Source organism: Ranitomeya variabilis, chromosome 2 (assembly GCF_051348905.1).
Source record: "Ranitomeya variabilis isolate aRanVar5 chromosome 2, aRanVar5.hap1, whole genome shotgun sequence".
Classification (NCBI taxonomy): domain Eukaryota; kingdom Metazoa; phylum Chordata; class Amphibia; order Anura; family Dendrobatidae; genus Ranitomeya; species Ranitomeya variabilis.
In genome coordinates this window covers 364,879,710-364,893,582 of record NC_135233.1, presented here as the reverse complement: position 1 = coordinate 364,893,582, position 13,873 = coordinate 364,879,710, and positions in this window count along the sequence as shown.

Here is a 13,873-nt window from a genome sequence, read left to right as displayed (position 1 = left end):
GGATTATTTCTCTGGAGGCAAGAGAGGTCTTTTCTTTCTCTCTAGGGGTAGTTAGTTCCTCAGGCTGGCTCGAGACGTCTAGGATTTTTAGGCACGTTCACCGGCTACTTCTAGTGTGTTTGGATAGGTTCAGATTTGCGGTCAGTCCAGTTTGCCACCTCCCTAGAGCTTGTCCTATGTTTGTTACTTAGCTGGAGTAATTTGTGATCCTCAACCACTAAGGATCATAACAGTAGTCACTGAGTGACAGGGGATCCTGGTTATATACATACTGTATATCACTTGTACAATATGGAGATAGTTACTGAATGACGGAGATCCTGGTTATATACAGATATCACATGTACAATATGGAGGTAGTTACTGAATGACGGGGGATCCTGGTTGTATACAGATATCACATGTACAATATGGAGGTAGTTACTGAATGACGGGGGATCCTGGTTATATACAGATATCACATGTACAATATGGAGGTAGTTACTGAGTGACGGGGGATCCTGGTTATATACAGATATCACATGTACAATATGGAGATAGTTACTGAATGACTGGGGATCCTGGTTATATACAGATATCACATATACAATGTAGTTACTGAATAACGGGGGATCCTGGTTATATACATATATCACATGTACAATATGGAGGTAGTTACTGAGTGACGGGGGATCCTGGTTATATACAGATATCACATGTACAATATGGAGATAGTTACTGAATGACTGGGGATCCTGGTTATATACAGATATCACATGTACAATGTAGTTATTGAATAACGGGGGATCCTGGTTATATACACATATCACATGTACAATATGGAGGTAGTTACTGAGTGACGGGGGATCCTAATTATATACAGATATCACATGTACAATATGGAGATAGTTACTGAATGACGGGGGATCCTGGTTATATACAGATATCACATATACAATGTAGTTACTGAATAACGGGGGATCCCGGTTATATACATATATCACATGTACAATATGGAGGTAGTTACTGAATGGCGGGGAATACGGGTTATATACATATATCACATGTACAATATGGAGGTAGTTACTGAATGGCGGGGAATACGGGTTATATACAGATATCACATGTACAATATGGAGGTAGTTACTGAATGGCGGGGAATGTGGGTTATATACAGATATCACATGTACAATATGGAGGTAGTTATTAAATAAAGGGGGATCCTGGTTATATAGAGATATCACATGTACAATATGGAGGTAGTTACTGAATGACGGGGGATCCTGGTTATATACAGATATCACATGTACAATATGGAGATAGTTACTGAATGACTGGGGATCCTGGTTATATACAGATATCACATATACAGTCATGGCCAAAAATTTTAAGAATGAGACAAATATTAATTTTTCCAAAGTCTACTGCTTAATTTTTTCTAATGGTAATTTGCATATACTCCTGAATGTCAGAGTGATCAGCTTAACAGCAATTACTGTACTTGCAAAGTCAATATTTGCCCAGAAAATGAACTTTAACCCCCAAAACACATTTCAACATCATTGCAGTCCTGCCTTAAAAGGAGCAGCTAACATCGTTTTAGTGATTGATCCATTAACACAGGTGTGGGTGTTGATGAGGACAGGGCTGGCGATCAATCAGTCATGATTAACCCCTTAGTGACAGAGCCAATTTGGTACTTAGTGACCGAGCCAATTTTTACAATTCTGACCAGTGTCACTTTAAGAGGTTATAACTCTGGAACGCTTTATCGGATCCCGCTGATTCTGAGATTGTTTTTTCGTGACATATTGTACTTCAAGTTAGTGGTAACATTTCTTCGATATTACTTGCGATTATTTATGAAAAAAATGGAAATATGGCGAAAATTTTTAAAATTTAGCAATTTTCAAACTTTGTATTTTTATGCCCTTAAATCAGAGAGATATGTCACAAAAAATAGTTAATAAATAACATTTCCCACATGTCTACTTTACATCAGCACAATTTTGGAAACAATTTTTTTTTTGTTAGGGAGTTATAAGGGTTAAAAGTTGACCAGCAATTTCTCATTTTTACAACACCATGTTTTGTTTAGGGACCACATCACCTTTGAAGTCATTTTGAGGGGTCTATATGATAGAAAATAACCAAGTGTGACACCATTCTAAAACCTGCACCCCTCAAGCTGCTCAAAACCACATTCAAGAAGTTTATTAACCCTTTACGTACTTCACAGGAACTGAAACAATGTGGAAGAAAAAAATGAACATTTAACTTTTTTTTGCAAACATTTTACTTCAGAACCATTTTTTTTAATTTTCACAAGTGTAAAAACAGAAATTTAACCACAAATTTTGTTGTGCAATTTTTCCTGAGTACGCCAATACCCCATATGTGGAGGTAAACCACTGTTTGGGCGCACCGCAGAGCTTGGAAGTGAAGGAGCACCGTTTGACTGTTTCAATGCAGAATTGGCTGGAATTGAGATCAGACGCCATGTCGCGTTTGGAGAGCCCCTAATATGCCTAAACAGTGGAAACCCCCCACAAGTGATACCATTTTGGAAACTAGACCCCTTAAGGAACTTATCTAGATGTGTGGTGAGCACTTTGAACCCCCAAGTGCTTCACAGAAGTTTATAACGTAGAGCCGTGAAAATAAAAAATCGCATTTGTTTTCACAAAAATGATTTTTTCGCCCACAAATTCTTATTTTCACAAGGGTAACAGGAGAAATTAGACCACAAAAGTTGTTGTGCAATTTCTCCTGAGTACGTCGATACCCCATATGTGGGGGTAAACCACTGTTTGGGTGCACCGCAGAGCTTGGAAGTGAAGGAGCACCGTTTGACTTTTTCAATGCAGAATTGGCTGGAATTGAGATTGGATGCCATGTCGCGTTTGGAGAGCCCCTGATGTGCCTAAACAGTGGAAACCCCCCACAAGTGATACCATTTTGGAAACTAGACCCCTTAAGGAACTTATCTAGATGTGTGGTGAGCACTTTGAACCCCCAAGTGCTTCACAGAAGTTTATAACGTAGAGCCGTGAAAATAAAAAATCACATTTTTTCTACAAAAATGATCTTTTTGCCCCCAAATTTTTATTTTTACAAGGGTAACAGGAGAAATTAGACCACAAAAGTTGCTGTGCAATTTCTCCTGAGTACGTCAATACCCCATATGTGGGAATAAACCACTGTTTGGGCGCACCGCAGAGCTTGGAAGAGAAGGAGTGTCGTTTTACTTTTTCAATGTAGAATTGGCTGGAATTGAGATCGGATGCCATGTCACGTTTGGAGAGCCGCTGATGTGCCTAAACAGTGGAGACCCCCCACAAATGACACCATTTTGGAAACTAGACCCTTAAGGAACTTATCTAGATGTGTGGTGAGCACTTTAAACCCCCAGGTGCTTCACAGAAGTTTATAACGTAGAGCCGTGAAAATAAAAAAATCGCATTTTTTCTACAAAAATGATCTTTTTGCCTCCAAATTTTTATTTTACCAAGGGTAACAGGAGAAAATGGACCCCAGAAGTTGTTGTACAATTTGTCTTGAGTACGCCGACACCACATATGTGGGGGTAAACCACTGTTTGGGCACATAGCTGAGCTCGGAAGCAAAGGAGCGCCATTTGACTTTTCAATGCAAAATTGACTGGAATTGAGATCGGACGCCATGTCGCGTTTGGAGAGCCCCTGATGTGCCTAAACAGTAGAAACCCCCCAAAAGTGACCCCATTTTGGAAACTAGACCCCCCATGGAACTTATCTAGATGTGTAGTGAGAACTTTGAATGCCCAAGTGCATCACAGAAGTTTATAATGCAGAGTCGTGAAAATAAAAAATATTTTTTTTTTAACAATAAAAATTTTTTAGCCCCCAAGTTTTTATTTTCACAAGGGTAACAAGAGAAATTGGACCCCAAAAGTTGTTGTCCAATTTGTCCTGAGTATGCTGGTACCCCATATGTGGGGGTAAACCACTGTTTGGGCGCACGGCAGAGCTCAGAAGGGAAGGAGCGCCATTTTGGAATGCAGACTTTGATAGAATTGTCTGCGGGCGTTATGTTGCGTTTGCAGACCCCTAATGTACCTAAACAGTAGAAACCCCCAACAAGTGACCCCATTTTGGAAAATAGACCCCCCCCCAAGGAACTTATCTAGATATGTGGTGAGAATTTTGAATGCCCAAGTGCTTCACAGAAGTTTATAATGCAGAGTAGTGAAAATAAAAAATATTTTTTTTCCCACAAAAAAGATTTTTTTTAGCCCCCAAATTTTTATTTTCACAAGGGTAACTGTCATGATTCCCCAATGGCATGGAAACATCAGAAACACAAAATAACTGACTAGCCCTCGGGTGATGGAAACTCAAGCTGACCGTGACCTAAATCTACCACACAACTAACAGTAGCCAGGAAGCATTCCTACGGCTGCCTACATGCCATGCGCCAGCCGGAGAACTAACTACGCCTGGAAGAGGATGGAACAGACCTGGCTTACCTCTAGTGAAATTCCCCAAAGATGATAGTAGCCCCCACATATATTAACGGTGAGTTCAGAGGAAAAGACATACACAGTATGAAGGTAGATTTAGCAAAGCGAGGTCCACTTACTAGATAGAGGAAGGATACAAAAGAGGACTTCACGGTCAGCTGAAAAACCCTTTCAAAAACCCATCCTGAAATTACTTTAAGACTCCTGTGTCAACTCATGACACAGGAGTGGCAATTTCAGTCCACAAGAGCTTCCAGTAACAGGAAATGACAAACTGTAAACTGGACAAAAAATACAAAACAAAAAGGACAAGAGTCCACTTAGCTGATCAGCAGACTGGTAGCAGGAACATGCAACTGAAAGACTCAGGTTACAATGATGACCGGCAAGGAAGTGACTGGAGAGCAAGGCTAAATAGGGAACTCCCAAAACTGATGGAAGCAGGTGAGCTGAGGCAGAAAAGAACACACAAGTCTCCAGTACCACCAGCCACCACTAGGGGAGCCCAAAAAGCGGATCACAACAGTACCCCCCCCCTTAAGGAGGGGGCACCGAACCCTCACAAGAACCGCCAGGGCGACCTGGATGAGCCCTATGAAAGGCACGAACCAAATCCGAGGCATGAACATCAGAGGCAGTTACCCAAGAATTATCTTCCTGACCATAGCCCTTCCATTTAACCAGATACTGGAGTCTCCGCCTGGAAACACGGGAGTCCAAGATCTTCTCTATAACGTACTCCAATTCACCCTCAACCAGCACAGGAGCAGGAGGCTCAGCAGAAGGAACCACCGGCACCTCGTATCTCCGCAACAACGACCGATGGAACACATTATGGATAGCGAAAGATGCCGGGAGGTCCAAACGAAAGGAAACAGGGTTAATAATCTCCAAAATCCTATAGGGACCGATGAACCGAGGCTTAAATTTAGGAGAAGAAACTCTCATTGGGACAAAACGGGAAGACAACCACACCAAGTCCCCAACACGAAGGCGAGGACCAACCCGACGCTGGCGGTTAGCAAACCGCTGAGTCCTCTCCTGGGACAAATTCAAATTGTCCACCACTTGTTCCCAAATCCGATCCAACCGATCCACCACAGCATCTACTCCAGGACAATCCGAAGACTCCGCCTGACCAGAAGAAAAACGGGGATGAAACCCCGAATTGCAAAAGAAAGGGGAAACCAAAGTGGCCGAACTAGCCCGATTATTAAGAGCAAACTCCGCCAACGGCAAAAAGGCAACCCAATCATCCTGATCCGCAGACACAAAACACCTCAAATACGTCTCCAAAGTCTGATTAGTTCGCTCCGTCTGGCCATTATGATGGACTCATTCAGACCTGTGGGCGTAGGAAACCCCACCATGACATCCTTAACGGCATCAGAAAGGCCTTCTCTGAAAATTGCCGCTAGGGCACACTCATTCCACTGAGTAAGCACAGACCATTTACGAAATTTTTGGCAGTATATCTCAGCTTCATCTTGCCCTTGAGACAGGGCTATTAAAGCTTTTTCAGCTTGAATCTCCAAATTAGGTTCCTCATACAGCAACCCTAAAGCCAGAAAAAATGCATCCACATTGAGCAACGCAGGATCCCCTGGTGTCAATGAAAATGCCCAATTTTGAGGGTCACCTCGCAGCAAAGAAATCACAATCTTAACCTGCTGAACAGGATCTCCAGAGGAGTGAGGTCTGAGAGAAAGGAATAATTTACAATTACATTTGAAATTCTGAAACCGAGATCTATCTCCGGAAAATACCTCTGGTGTAGGAATCTTAGGTTCAGAAATAGGGGTACATATAACATAATCTTGTAAATTCTGAACCTTCGTAGCAAGATTATTTAAACCTGCAGCCAAACTCTGAGAGTCCATCCTTAAACCGGAGAGATCAGAGCCATTCAAGGATTAGAAGGAGAGAAAGGCAAGGCTGTAAATAGAGCAGAAATACAACTGAGCCAACTAAGTAGCAAACATGTGAGGGAAAAAAAAAAAAAAAAAAAAAAATCTACAGACTTCTTTTACTCTCCTTTCTTCTGCCAATTACTTTAACAGTGGCCGGTCATACTGTCATGATTCCCCAATGGCATGGAAACATCAGAAACACAAAATAACAGACTAGCCCTCGGGTGATGGAAACTCAAGCTGACCGTGACCTAAATCTACCACACAACTAACAGTAGCCAGGAAGCATTCCTACGGCTGCCTAGATGCCATGCGCCAGCCGGAGAACTAACTACACCTGGAAGAGGAAGGAACAGACCTGGCTTACCTCTAGTGAAATTCCCCAAAGATGATAGTAGCCCCCACATATATTAACGGTGAGTTCAGAGGAAAAGACATACACAGTATGAAGGTAGATTTAGCAAAGCGAGGTCCACTTACTAGATAGAGGAAGGATACAAAAGAGGACTTCACGGTCAGCTGAAAAACCCTTTCAAAAACCCATCCTGAAATTACTTTAAGACTCCTGTGTCAACTCATGACACAGGAGTGGCAATTTCAGTCCACAAGAGCTTCCAGTAACAGGAAATGACAAACTGTAAACTGGACAAAAAATACAAAACAAAAAGGACAAGAGTCCACTTAGCTGATCAGCAGACTGGTAGCAGGAACATGCAACTGAAAGACTCAGGTTACAATGATGACCGGCAAGGAAGTGACTGGAGAGCAAGGCTAAATAGGGAACTCCCAAAACTGATGGAAGCAGGTGAGCTGAGGCAGAAAAGAACACACAAGTCTCCAGTACCACCAGCCACCACTGGGGGAGCCCAAAAAGCGGATCACAACAGGTAACAAGAGAAATTGGACCCCAAAAGTTGTTGTCAAATTTGTCCTGAGTATGCTGGTACCCCATATGTGGGGGTAAACCACTGTTTGGGCGCACGGCAGAGCTCAGAAGGGAAGGAGCGCCATTTTGGAATGCAGACTTTGATAGAATTGTCTGCGGGCGTTATGTTGCGTTTGCAGACCCCTAATGTACCTAAACAGTAGAAACCCCCAACAAGTGACCCCATTTTGGAAAATAGACCCCCCCCCCAAGGAACTTATCTAGATATGTGGTGAGAATTTTGAATGCCCAAGTGCTTCACAGAAGTTTATAATGCACAGTAGTGAAAATAAAAAATATTTTTTTTCCCACAAAAAAGATTTTTTTAGCCCCCAAATTTTTATTTTCACAAGGGTAACAAGAGAAATTGGACCCAAAAAGTTGTTGTCCAATTTGTCCTGAGTATGCTGGTACCCAATATGTGGGGGTAAACCACTGTTTAGGCGCACGGCAGAGCTCGGAAGGGAAGGAGCGCCATTTTGAAATGCAGGCTTTGATAGAATGGTCTGCGGGCGTTATGTTGCGTTTGCAAAGCCACTGATGTACCTGAACAGTAGAAACCCCCCACAAGTGACCCCATTTTGAAAACTAGACCCCCCAAGGAACTTATCTAGATATGTGGTGAGAACTTTGAATGCCCAAGTGCTTCACAGAAGTTTATAATGCAGAGTAGTGAAAATAGAAAATATTTTTTTTTTTCACAAAAAAGATTTTTTAGCCCCCAAGTTTTTATTTTCACAAGGGTAACAAGAGAAATTGGATGCCAATATTTGTTCTCCAATTTGTCCTGAGTATGCTGGTACCCCATATGTGGGGGTAAACCACTGTTTTGGCACACGGCAGAGCTCGGAAGAGAAGGAGCGCCATTTTGGAATTCAGACTTTGATAGAATTGTCTGTGGGTGTTATGTTGCGTTTGCAGAGCCCCTGATGTACCTAAACAGTAGAAACCCCCCACAAGTGACCAAATTTTGGAAACTAGACCCCCTAAGGAACTTATCTAGATATGTGGTGAGAACTTTGAATGCTCAAGTGCTTCACAGAAGTTTATAATGCAGAGTAGTGAAAATAAAAAAATATTTTTTTTTCCCACAAAAGATTTTTAGCCCCCAAGTTTTTATTTTCACAAGGGTAACAGGAGAAATTGGACCCCAAAAGTTGTTGTCCAATTTATCCCGAGTACGCTGATACCCCATATGTGGGGGTAAACCACTGTTTGGGCGCACGGCAGAGCTCAGAAGGGAGGGATCACCATTTGACTTTTTTAGCGCAAAATTGGCTGTCGTGTTTGGAGACCCCCTGATGTACCTAAACAGTGGAAACCCCCAAATTATAACTCCAACCCTAACTCCAACACACCCCTAACCCTAATCTTAACCCGATCCATAATCCTAATCACCACCCTAACGATAATCACAACCCTAACCCCAAAACAGCCCTAATCTCAACCCTAACCATAACCCTAATCAAAACCCTAAATCCAACACACCCCTAACCCTAATCCCAAACGTAACCCTAATCCCAACCCTAATCCCAAACGTAACCCTAATCCCAACCCTAAAAATCCAAACCCTAATCCCAACTCTAACCCTAACTTTAGCCCCAACCCTAACCATAACTTTAGCCCCGTCGTCACAAAAAAAGTTCAATGTAACCTTTTTTTTGTACGTCGCGTCCGCCATTTCCGCGCATGCGTGGCCGTAACTCTGCCCCCTCCTCCCCAGGACATAGACTGGGCAGCGGATGCGTTGAAAAACTGCATCCGCTGCCCACGTTGTGCACAATTTTCACAACATGCGTCGGTACGTCGGGCCGACGCATTGCGACCGCCCCGTACCGACGCAAGTGTGAAAGAAGCCTAAGGCTACTTTCACACTAGCGACGTACTCGGCCCATCGCAGTGTGTCGGGCCGACGTACCGACGCTAGCATTGTAAGCGCCACACAACGGGTGCAGCGGATGCTGTTTTTTCAACGCATCCGCTGCCCCATTGTGAGGTGCGGGGAGGCGGGGGTGGAGTTCCGGCCGCGCATGCGCGGTCGGAAATGGCGGACACGTCGCACAAAAAAATTACATGTAGCTTTTTTTGTGCCGACGGTCCGCCAAAGCACGACGCATCCGTCGCACGACGGATGCGACATGTGGCAATCCGTCGCAAATGCAAGCCAATGGAGATAAAACGCATCCTGCAAGCACTTTTGCAGGATGCGTTTTTTCTCCAACGACGCATTGCGACGGAAGCCAAAAAACGCTAGTGTGAAAGTAGCCTAACCCTAACCCTAACCCTAGCCCCAACCCTAACCCTAGCCCCAACCCTAACCCTAACCCTAACTCTAACCCTAACTCTAACCCTAACTCTAACCCTAACCCTAACTCTAACTCTAACCCTAACCCTAACCCTAACTCTAACCCTAACCCTAGCCCTAACCCTAACCCTAACTCTAACCCTAACCCTAATTTTAGCCCCAACTCGTCTCTCCTGCCGGCCGGCAGATGGCAGCAGATGGCGGGCGCACTGCGCATGGGCCCGCCATTTTCTTTCCCGACGAAGAAGCCGGCCGGCAGGAGAAGACAGAAGAGGACCCAGGGACACCGGGTGAGTATGTTAGGGTCCCCGAATCCCCCTATTTCTCTGTCCTCTGATGACAGAGAAATACAGATCGCTTTTTTTTTTTTTTTTGCGGTCGCCGGTAAACTGTTAATTACCAGCGATCGCAAAACAGGGGTCGGTGCAAACCGACCCCGATCATGTTCTTTGGGGTCTCGGCTACCCCCGGCAGCCGAGACCCCAAAGATCTTCTGGGTGCCGGGCGGCGGGCGTACTGCGCGTGCGCCCGCCATTTTTTCCCAGAAAAAAGATGGCGGCGCCCATCGGGAGCCACGAGGAGCACCGGGGGAGATAGGTGAGTATTGGGGGGCTATCGGGGGCCATCGGGGACCCTATTTCTCTGTCCTCCGATGTGCGATCACATCGGAGGACAGAGAAATTAAAAGGCAAATCGCGTTTTGTTTTTTTTTGTTGCGACCGCCGGTAAACGGTTAATTACCGGCGATCGCAACTCGGGGGTCCGTAAAAACCCCCCGAATCATGTTCTCTGGGGTCTCGGCTACCCTCGGCAACCGAGACCCCAGAGAAAATCCGACTCTGGGGGGCGCTATTCACTTTTTCCACAGCGCCGTTAATTAACGGCGCTGTGGTTTAAGTACCCTTAGCGGCCGCCGTTAAAAGGCGTATCGGCGGTCGTTAAGGGGTTAAGTAAGAATGACATCACTGGACACTTTAAAAGGAGGCTGGTGCTTGGTATCATTGTTTCTCTTCAGTTAACCATGGTTATCTCTAAAGAAGCACGTGCAGCCATCATTGCACTGCACAAAAATGGCCTAACAGGGAAAAGTATCGCAGCTACAAAGATTGCACCTCAGTCAACAATCTATCGCATCATCAAGAACTTCAAGGAGAGAGCTTCCATTGTTGTCAAAAAGGCTCCAGGGCGCCCAAGAAAGACCAGCAAGCGCCAGGACCATATCTTAAAACTGTTTCAGCTGCGGGATCGGACTACCAGCAGTGCCGAGCTTGCTCAGGAATGACAGCAGGCTGGTGTGAGTGCTTCTGCACGCACTGTGAGGCGGAGACTCTTTGAGCAAGGCCTGGTTTCAAGGAGGGCAGCAAAGAAACCGCATCTCTCCAGAAAAAACATCAGGGACCGACTAATATTCTGCAAAAGGTACAGGGAGTGGACTGCTGAGGACTGGGGCAAAGTCATTTTCTCTGAATTCCCTTTTCGATTGTTTGGGACATCTGGAAAACAGCTTATTCGGAGAAGAGGTGAGCGCTACCACCAGTCTTGTCTCATGCCAACTGTAAAGCATCCTGAAACCATTCATGTGTGGGGTTGCTTCTCAGCCAAGGGAATCGGCTCACTCACAGTCTTGCCTAAAAACACAGCCATGAATAAAGAATGGTACCAGAATGTCCTCCAAGAGCAACTTCTCCCAACCGTCCAAGAGCAGTTTGGCGCCCAACAATGCCTTTTCCAGCATGATGGAGCACCTTGCCATAAAGCAAAGGTGATAACTAAATGGCTCATGGAACAAAACATAGAGATTTTGGGTCCATGGCCTGGAAACTCCCCAGATCTTAATCCCATTGAGAACTTGTGGTCAATCAAGAGACGGGTGGACAAACAAAAACCAACAAATTCTGGCAAAATGCAAGCATTGATTATGCAAGAATGGCCTGCTATCAGTCAGGATTTGGTCCAGAAGTTGATTGAGAGCATGCCAGGGAGAATTGCAGAGGTCTTGAAGAAGAAGGGTCAACATTGCAAATATTGACTTGCTGCATTAACTCATTCTAACTGTCAATATAACCTATTGGTACTCATAATATGATTGCAATTATATTTCTGTATGTGATATAAACATCAGACAAACACTAATAAAAACCAGAGGGCAGCAGATCATGTGAAAATATAATTTTGGTGTCATTCTCAAAAATTTTGGCCATGACTGTACAATGTAGTTACTGAATAACGGGGGATCCTGGTTATATACATATATCACATGTACAATATGGAGGTAGTTACTGAATGGCGGGGAATACGGGTTATATACAGATATCACATGTACAATATGGAGGTAGTTACTGAATGGCGGGGAATGTGGGTTATATACAGATATCACATGTACAATATGGAGGTAGTTACTAAATAAAGGGGGATCCTGGTTATATAGAGATATCACATGTACAATATGGAGGTAGTTACTGAATGACGGGGGATCCTGGTTATATACAGATATAACATGTACAATATGGAGATAGTTATTGAATGACGGGGGATCCTGGTTATATACAGATATCACATATACAATATGGAGATAGTTACTGAATGACTGGGGATCCTGGTTATATACAGATATCACATGTACAATATGGAGATAGTTACTGAATGACTGGGGATCCTGGTTATATACAGATATCACATGTACAATATGGAGATAGTTACTGAATGACTGGGGATCCTGGTTATATACAGATATCACATATACAATGTAGTTACTGAATAACTGGGGATCCTGGTTATATACGTATATCACATGTACAATATGGAGGTAGTTACTGAGTGACGGGGGATCCTGGTTATATACAGATATCACATGTACAATATGGAGGTAGTTACTGAGTGACGGGGGATCCTGGTTATATACCGATATCACATGTACAATATGGAGATAGTTACTGAATGACTGGGGATCCTGGTTATATACAGATATCACATATACAATGTAGTTACTGAATAACTGGGGATCCTGGTTATATACGTATATCACATGTACAATATGGAGGTAGTTACTGAGTGACGGGGGATCCTGGTTATATACAGATATCACATGTACAATATGGAGGTAGTTACTGAGTGACGGGGGATCCTGGTTATATACAGATATCACATGTACAATATGGAGGTAGTAACTGAATGACGGGGGATCCTGGTTATATACATATATGATTATCACATGTACAATATGGAGGTAGTTACTGAATGGCAGGGAATGCGGGTTATATACAGATATCACATGTACAATATGGAGGTAGTTACTGAATAACGGGGGATCCTGGTTGTATAGAGATAGCACATGTAGAATATGGAGGTGGTTACTGAGTGACGGGGGAATCCTGGTTATATACAGATATCTCATGTGCAATATGGAGATAGTTACTGAACGACGTGGGATCCTGGTTATATACAGATATCACATGTAAATATATATACAGATATCACATTATAAATGAGGCCCGATGTCTGTGGGAGGGAGAGATAACAATCAATCCCTCTTTATTTCCACTCTGTAAATTATTCTTTAGTTTTATGTTATATCATAAAGAGCGACTTTCTGGATATGCGTAATGAGCGTCGCACCAGGAAGGAACCTCCTGCTCAGATTTGGATGAAATGGCGGTTATTGTAGACAGTAATATCTATTCATGTGAAACTAAACAAGAAATAAATCTGATAACATGAGAAGAAGCCATCTGGATACATAAGAGGAGTGAAAAGAGCTCTGGACTGTTAACAGATTGTTCTGAATGCCTAATAGGGAGGTCATTACATTTAATGGACACGAAAATCAGTCCAGTAACCAGTAAATGTAACGATGATGGACAGAAGCACTAAATGGATAAAAGTATGTGCCCCCTCCACATTACACCCCCACTCTACATCCATAGACATTAATATGGAGGTGACTGCCCCTCTGCAGATGTAATGGCTTCCACATTTCAGGATGGCTTTCTGCAAGATGTTGGAGATGTCAACAAGAATTTTTGCCCTTTCATTCAGAAGAGCATTTGTGGGATCAGACCCCGATGTTGGGGAGAGGCCGGGATCACAATCTCCATTCTAGTTCATCCCAAAGGTGTTGGATGGGGTTGAGGTCAGGACTCTGGGCGACCGCTCATGTTCTTCCAGCAGTCTTCCACAACCATGTCTGTACGGACCTTGTGCACTGGGCGCAGTCATAGGGAACAAAAAAGGGTCTTCCCCAAACTGTTCCCACA